Genomic DNA, 7,018 nt, shown 5'->3' with positions numbered 1-7,018 from the left:
TTTGTCTGTTCTGTCTATTTAGCTTTAAGCTCCCAGAGAGCCAGAACTCAGTGCTTACATGTACGGTAACCAAACAACTCTTCCAAGAGCAGACTTCACACATAGCAGCAAAAAACAGCTTACAGTAAAAAACTGTCAGCCTTAGTCATACATATCTGCACATGCCATGACTGCTTTGTCTCAGCACATATAGTGGGATCTTATAGTAAAAGCTATATTGTCTACTTCATGTACTTTGGTGTAGTTGTTCCCAGCAATGTACTTTGGTGTACTTGTTCCCGATAATTCACACTTCAGGGTTAAACGTATTTGATCACAGTTCATAAGAATGGCTTGTTTTCTTTCTTTCTTTTTTTTTTTTTTTTCCTGTGTAATCCAAAGGGCCTTGGGAAATTGGTATCTTTTCTTGATTTAATTAAGAGGGATCGTATATTTTCTTTCTGTGGTATTTCCCTTTCTGTTCACTTTTGCTAAATCATAAACTTAACTGCATTAGATCCAGTGATATGCAAATGCGTCCTTTAAAAATCCACCACCCCCTAAGCTCCAGAGACATGTGGGGTGTACTACACGTTGAAATCAGAGCCTCTGGGGTTCATCTGTTGTTAGTCCTGTCACAAGAGGCGTCCTTGAATACACACTGATGTCGTGTTCCCCCCTTCCCCTCTCTTAAAGTACTTAAATTTGTGGATTGTAGCATTTCCAGGCTTTGAAGTGGCACCTACAACTAAACTGCCACCCACGCTTCACTCTATTTAGGTCAGAGTCCCTTCAAACTAGAAAGAAAAAAGCCACACACACACACACAGAGACACACACAAAACAAAACCGATGCAGAGAAAATCAAATAATGAGGTGCAGCCACCCAAGGCTGGTGTGAAAATCAACATATGGGGAATTATTGCGAGCGTCGGGCTCTGCTTCAAATGGGCTTGTTTTGCCTGGATCCCCGAGATGAGCAGAAAAAGGCAGAGTCAGTTGCTTCAATAATCGCTGAGCTACCTGCAGAGAAACAGGCAACCATAAAAACAAAGAAAACAATAGAGAAAGGGATACAGAGGGAGCCTCTGCTGAGTGGCGTAGGATGGGCTAGCTGGCGCCTCCAAGAGCTCTTCTAAAACTGCAGGTTAAAAATACCTTCTGCGGCAATCATTACAAAAGCCAGACCTTGGGTTTTATACGAGCCTCTATTGCTCAGGCACCTGTACAGAGAGCTTTCCAGCGCAGTGGAAACGAGGGGGCAGGCGGGGCTCTGTTTCACTGGGTTGCTCCCTGCCCAGGCTGAAGGTTTTGGTGGACCGCTGCTTTGAGCGCCCAGGCAACAGGTAAAGTATGGACAGGGGCACAAGGCTGCTTATTGTTGATTTTTCAGTCCAGGGGAGGTCACTTAATGGGGTGTGCTTTAAAAAAAAACAAAAAAAAAAAAAGAAAAAAGAAAGAAAGAAAGAAAAAAAAGAAAAGAAAAGAAATTTGTTAAACCACACAAAAAAATAAATTATAGAATTATTCCTATGTTCTCAGGGACAGTGATGTGATCAATATGACATCAATAAACGGCACTGTCCAGAAGAAGTGAGTGGATTCATTTCATAGAGCTCTAATCTCTAAGTCTCTCTAAGACTGGTAAGATAAGACACCCTTGGAAGATGCTCACCTCTCCTTTCACTTTGATGATCTCATTTTGATTTGAGAAGTTAAATCTTTTCATATTGAAAAGGTAAGAAAGTTTTAACTTTATTTTATTGTGTTGATTCACACTTTTCTGGCTACCAGGCTATCTAATAGCAAGTATTTAAATATCAATCCGCACATAGTTTTGATATAGTGTAACGGCTAACATCAAACGTTTTAAGTTAGAATGCTTCCTCTAACACAATTAAGAAATACAACAATATAAAGAAATGCTAGGGATTCAAATTTCAGCTTTTCTTCCCAGAAAAATGTACAATTTATTTGTCTGTATGTGGATGAAACACATATCAAAGCTTGGCAGGAAAACTGAATTTCAAAATGTCAGAATTTGGAGAGGAAAGCTTTCTTTAGTCCTGTGGAGAAGGCAGGGAATTTGGATTGGAACATGGTAAGAAGGCCAAGAAAATAAGACAAAGCCAAATGATGGTCTTTATCTAAAAGCCAGTAAAATCCTGTTTTAATTCCCATGGAAATTGTTTTTTGGGGGAGTTTTTTTTGTTTTTTAGGGCAAGGAACAGGGCATGCAAATAGAAGTGAAATGTCTGAATCCATACTACTACTTATCTAAAAGCAATGAACTGATTCCAAAATGAGCTGAAGGTCTGCCTACATTAACATTTCAATTCAGATTAAGAGTGCACTTTTTCAGTGAATCTTCCAATGGTCCCATTTTGGATAAAGTTAAAGCAGATGATGTGCTCCAGAAGCCCACCTATTGCCCTCCGGCTGTGAATAGGTGCACAGTCTGCAGTGCCACACCGCAGCTAGTCTGAAGTAACGCCCCTGAAATGGGCATTATGTAGATGCAGGGACTGCAGCACCAACTGTTTCATTTTACAGGTCCTCTCCTATCGAGTGGCACTACTTGCTTGGTTGAATAGTTGAAGGCTATCCTGGGAGTCGTCTCATTCAAAGGTAGCCCAGTTCATCTAATACTAGCCAGGTTCCAGCAGTACTACACTTGTTTTCCAGTTTGCTGAAAGATTTTGAGTTTGATACTGAAAATAATTCTTTGTTTGTTTTCTTACCAAAAGTTTCAACCCCATGCAAGCTTATCAAGAGTTTATTATTTAGGGCTAGGCCTTCAACAATATGAATGCAATGCAATGAAAACTCAAAGTGCTCCGGGTTGGAGTCTCCCAACAAATTGTAGTCAAGCAAGGAGGGTGATTAAGCTCTTATCTGTCCCCTCAAGTCTCCCTCCTAAGTCAATGTGAAGCAAGACAGACTGCCAGAGGACAGCTGAGATCTCTAGGCACAAGAGATGCTTGTCTATCGGTTGGCTACAAGGACTTACCTCCATTGACACAGGTAAGCACTTAAAGTTTGTTGAGATGATATTCCTCAGAAATATGAGGTGTTAAAATGCGTATGTGTTTGCGTATGTGTGTGTATACTATAATTATAACCATGCCAGGAAAGAAAATATTGCCTGTACTAAGATACTACAACAACCTTAACACCATTTGTACTGTGGTGAATATTTCTATCTCTTTGTTTTGCTATAGTTTTATATCCTTCTTAAACCACATTAGAGAGACTGGTTCCCATATCCCCTAGTAGTGATTAGTCAGTCATGAGAGAGAAAGTTCCAAAAGAAACTGTGTATATATACAATATAATAATTTTTCATTTTTACAACTGTAATAAAAGCAGGAAAAAAAAGAGAAGGGAAAACAAAAACCAGCCAAACAAAAAATTAAATAAAAACAACGAATGCTACTAAAAGGAAAAATAAAAGACAAAACTAGCAATGGCAGGTAAGGATTCAGATAGAGCCTTCAAATCATACTAGCAATATGAAAAGTGTTCAGCACCACTCTTCATCCAGTAATAAGCATAAAACAAAACTGTATTAACCCCAGATGATACACATCTCTCACCTGAAGCAGACTCAAGCTAACTAGAAAAGTCAAGCAGTTATCATGAAAATTACATGAATGATTTATAAGACCAACATCCCAATTATTCTTAGAGAAGAAACACAAACCATAAAATCCCTAATGCCAGTTATTTAGTGAGGTGTGGTTTTCATTTTCTTTCTCATCTTCTTCTTTTCTTTCAACCCGACAAAGATAACTTATCTGAACAATAGAAATATCTGCTGCACTGCCCCCGTTCCTACTGCCAAAATGTATCTAGGTAGTAATGAAGTTTGGAAAACCTTCACAGAAGCTTGCTGAAAATATTCCTGAACGTATACCCTAGAGTGATAAGATGGCTTACGTTTCATATCAGCGAGGAGAAAATCAAGGTAAAATACAGGCTAAGTGACATGCCCAGGGTCTCACCACTACTTTTGGGCAGACCAGAGATGTAAGCCCAGGCTAGTTTTATGATCAGAGACAGTACTTAGCTACACAGACTTTGTTTTAGAGGTGGTTACAGCAGAGGTAGCTGTAAATCCTGAATTTAAAGCTAGGAAACTGAAGCAGGGAGAGAGAAAGTGATTTGCGTATAGTAAGTTTGTCGAAGGGCTGGCAGTTAAGCACATGATTTCTAAGACTGAAAACAGTGTCTTAATCACAAGCCCATCCGTTCTGAGCAGCAGGGAAAAATTATTTTTCTTATAATCTACTCCCAGATAATGGCTATTCAACAAGAAGTTGAGTGACATTATCAATCTGGATTTTGCAGAACCCAAAGTTTGCCACACACTTAGTAGGAATTTACATAATGACAGATTATCATTAGAATCAACTGAAAATTTTAATTTGGAAGATACTTGCGGCAACATCCACAGTCACTGGGATTAAAAAGATTTGAACTCAGAGGTAGCTAAATGAGGCCTGCAAGAGGAGACAGCAAAATATCTACCAACCGATTTCCTGGAAAGTCATTGAGTTTGTTTTTTTTTTTTTTTAATTGTTGATTTTTTTTTTTAATTATTGACTCCTTAAATACTCCTCAAAGCTTGCCTATAGAATAGCTTTTACACTGGGGAGAATGCTCCTGGACCCTTACAATTTGAAATTGTAAAGTAACACCACCCTTGTCAATCACGTGATTTCCTTAGAGGGACTTAGAATCCGCTCTGCACTGAAGACTTAGGCCTGGTAAGAAATAGCCAGTAACCCTTATGTAACTTATATAGAAAATGCAGAACACAGGAGAGAGAAATCCTTTAACCTTGTAGCCTAAACCAATTATTTCAGAGAAAAAGAAACTTGTTGACTTTCTTTTCTTCTGATGTGTTTTCATAATGCTTTTTAACATTTTCTGTCCTGACAATGTTCCTAAAACCTGGTTTTGAAACTGTCTTACCCAGTACTTTTTCCTCAGATAATTGCCCCATTCAGTTCTTGATAGACCATTCAGACAGCTGTTTATATCATCTCATTTCTTCTCCAGGGAAAAGGCTGTCATCCATTCCTCCATATACAAATAGCACACAGAAAGGTGCTGAAACTGATTTAGACACAATGAACGTGAAATATTGCAAAACATTCTCACTTTCCTTACAATGTGAGATACACAAAAATATTTATAATCCACTCCTGTTGCTGCCTAACTCTTGATTTCCTCCAGGCACATATACTAACCTTTCTTAAACTAGCATTTCTTGCACCATTCCCAAATCTGTCTCAGTCTTATCCGAATTCTTTGATTTCTCTATCATTTATGTACCCTTTCTGGATCTACAGAGTAGACACTCCTCATTCTAGGTCATTATAGGGCTTGGTCTAATAGCCATGCTCAGAGTATGCCTAATAGATCAGGTGCTTCAGGAAAAATAGCTAGAGGAAGGTTGCTGATGAGAACCCTCTTCTGACACACAGTTCACCCACTGGCTTAGGAAATAGAAGACTTGGGATCTATTCCCACCTTTTTCAAGGGAGAATTAAAAGCTGCTGCTTAGTTAAAGGTTCTGTGATGCTGGAGGTGGGTACAGGTGTACTGTCAATTATCTATATTAAAACTGTCCATTTCGCGAAGAGAAATGGTGCAAGCTTTATTCCTAAGCTTATTACCTGTGCATTTAGCTTAAGGTGCAGAGCTGTAAATTGCAATGCTTTTACTACTATTTTATATCAATAATTTTAAAAGGAGCCAGAACTAAAATGAAAAAAATCTTTGTGCTGTACAAGTGCCTCACCACTAAGATACAGTCTCTTTTTCAGTTCGTTGCCGCTCCTTGTCTGAAGCCCAGTGATGCACAATCCTCTCTCCAGCTCCCTCTCCCACCTCCCCATACCACCACCACGGCATCCTACGATGATGAAAATAGCTGTCACAGCTGTGATGACCTGGGGCTGAAATGGTAAGTGCTATAATAATGAGCACTATGGTGCCTAAGTCCCTTTGTGAAGCTAGTTTTAATCTCTCACTTATCAAAATGAGATATTACTCATCTCTGATAAAGTCCGTTTCTTTAGGAGATCTCAAAGAGCCTTTCTGTGGAAGTCAATAATACCATCTTCGTTCTACAGCTAGGGCATAAAGAAATGAAGTGAATTACTCAGCTGTAAAGTGGCTAAACTGCAGGGGCGAGGGGGGAAATATGGAAAAAAAAAAAAAAACAAACAAACTAAGCAGCTAGACAACACTCCCTATTGTACCCAGATATTTCTGTTCTTTGCCTAGGAACATCTTGATGATAAGTACCAGAAGAATATTGAAGTAATTAAATGTGGGAGTGACGGAGCCATAAATGTACCTACATTGAAATGTTCAAATCACCTGCTGTCATCGAAATGTTTGTAAAAGTCATTTTTCCATACCCTTATCAGTCATGTGGACAATTTGCCCAGATCAGCCCCACATCTATTTGGAAAACAGTTGAAGCTAGTGTCTGTTCTGAATATTTTTTCATCAAGTGAAGTTTTGTTACTGAGAAATCAGGTTTACTTTCCCCTTTCATAGCTAGAGAGCTCTCTTCTTCACTTCTTGCCTTGCTTCTTTCGTGGAGTACATGAAGAAGGACCCATGGCATTACTAATATGCAGTCAAAACGGCTATGCCACCCCAAGATACATCTGCTTAGGGAGATTAACGTGAGTCTCTTAGATAAATTTTTAAATCAAATTCATACAAGACGTCTTTAGAATAATTTATAGGTTTCGTATAAAATGATCAAACTAATCTTTAAACTCAGACTGGGTTTCTTGGTCCTACCATGGCAGTAAAGAAGAAGCCTGTGTAGTGATGTAGAAAACATATCTGGAGCCAGTATATCATTAGGTCAAAATACACAGTTACCTTGGAAAAAAAAAAAAAAAAAACACAATAATTAAGTATTCTTTACTTCTCCCCTCTTCTTTTCTTTCCCTCTATCTCTCCTCTACTTCCTTCTCTTCTCCACAGGCTCAGTTTTTTTTTTTTTGCT

The 7,018-nt window shown here is 38.7% G+C and overlaps 1 long non-coding RNA gene across 1 annotated transcript; it reads left to right on the top strand.

Annotated features, from left to right (window-relative positions):
• The first annotated feature begins 2,862 nt into the window (after positions 1–2,862).
• Positions 2,863–6,691, top strand: LOC138064623 (uncharacterized). Its single transcript, XR_011137869.1, has 3 exons — positions 2,863–3,003; positions 5,814–5,953; positions 6,277–6,691. It is a non-coding gene; the product is annotated as an uncharacterized lncRNA (long non-coding RNA).
• Positions 6,692–7,018: the final 327 nt, after the last annotated feature.

This window comes from Struthio camelus, chromosome Z, assembly GCF_040807025.1.
Source record: "Struthio camelus isolate bStrCam1 chromosome Z, bStrCam1.hap1, whole genome shotgun sequence".
Classification (NCBI taxonomy): domain Eukaryota; kingdom Metazoa; phylum Chordata; class Aves; order Struthioniformes; family Struthionidae; genus Struthio; species Struthio camelus.
Note: the sequence above shows the minus strand (reverse complement) of the source record. Positions and strands in the feature narration are given on the sequence as shown.